General features: G+C 37.1%; 1 long non-coding RNA gene across 1 annotated transcript; it reads left to right on the forward strand.

Annotated features, from left to right (window-relative positions):
- On the forward strand, positions 1-1,341 carry LOC134286886 (uncharacterized). The gene is made up of 2 exons (XR_009996932.1): positions 1-695; positions 833-1,341. It is a non-coding gene; the product is annotated as an uncharacterized LOC134286886 (long non-coding RNA).

Raw genomic sequence — 1,341 nt, forward strand, 5'->3', positions numbered from 1 at the left:
TCTATGATAGGTAAAATATGTAAAGGGATACTTTCAGAAGGAACTGATGTAAAATTTCTGATTTTGTGCTCAATGGATACTTCTGGAGCCTGGCAAGCTCCACCCAAGTGAGCAAGATGGAAATCAGCTGTTTTGTTTCTATGATAGGTAGAATATGTGAAGGGATACTTTTAGAAGGAACTGATGTAAAATTTCTGATTTTGTGCTCAATGGATACTTCTGGAGCCTGGCAAGCTCCACCAAAGTGAGCAAGATGGAAATCAGCTGTTGTGTTTCTATGATAGGTAAAATATGTAAAGGGATACTTTTAGAAGGAACTGATATAAAATTTCTGATTTTGTGCTCAATGAATACTTCTGGAGCCTGGCAAGCTCCACCCAATTGAGCAAGATGGAAATCAGCTGTTTTGTTTCTATGATAGGTAGAATATGTGAAGGGATACTTTTAGAAGGAACTGATGTAAAATTTCTGATTTTGTGCTCAATGGATACTTCTGGAGCCTGGCAAGCTCCACCCAAGTGAGCAAGATGGAAATCAGCTGTTTTGTTTCTATGATAGGTAGAATATGTGAAGGGATACTTTTAGAAGGAACTGATGTAAAATTTCTGATTTTGTGCTCAATGGATACTTCTGGAGCCTGGCAAGCTCCACCCAAGTGAGCAAGATGGAAATCAGCTGGTGTGTTTCTATGATAGGTATAATATGTAAAGGGATACTTTTAGAAGGAACTGATGTAAAATTTCTGATTTTGTGCTCAATGAATACTTCTGGAGCCTGGCAAGCTCCACCCAATTGAGCAAGATGGAAATCAGCTGTTTTGTTTCTATGATAGGTAGAATATGTGAAGGGAAACTTTTAGAAGGAACTGATGTAAAATTTCTGATTTTGTGCTCAATGGATACTTCTGGAGCCTGGCAAGCTCCACCAAAGTGAGCAAGATGGAAATCAGCTGTTGTGTTTCTATGATAGGTAGAATACGTGAAGGGATACTTTTAGAAGGAACTGATGTAAAATTTCTGATTTTGTGCTCAATGAATACTTCTGGAGCCTGGCAAACTCCATCCAAGTGAGCAAGATAAAACTCAGTAGTTGTGTACTGTGACAGGTATAATATGTAATGTGATGATTGCAGAGGAAAGCGATGGAAAATTTCGGATTTTGTGCTTAGCCAATCTCTTTTAATGTTTATGCTAAGGGCATTTAATTATTATCTTTATTGATAAGATTTTCAGCTCAGCGACAATTTGCCTCGAAATAAATTGTTTGAAAAAGTACAATTAAGCGAATTATGGTGGCTGTGCGTTTGCAAATGCCAGTTTTCAAAATTATATAAAAAAATAA

The sequence above is a fragment of the Aedes albopictus genome, chromosome 1, assembly GCF_035046485.1.
Source record: "Aedes albopictus strain Foshan chromosome 1, AalbF5, whole genome shotgun sequence".
Classification (NCBI taxonomy): domain Eukaryota; kingdom Metazoa; phylum Arthropoda; class Insecta; order Diptera; family Culicidae; genus Aedes; species Aedes albopictus.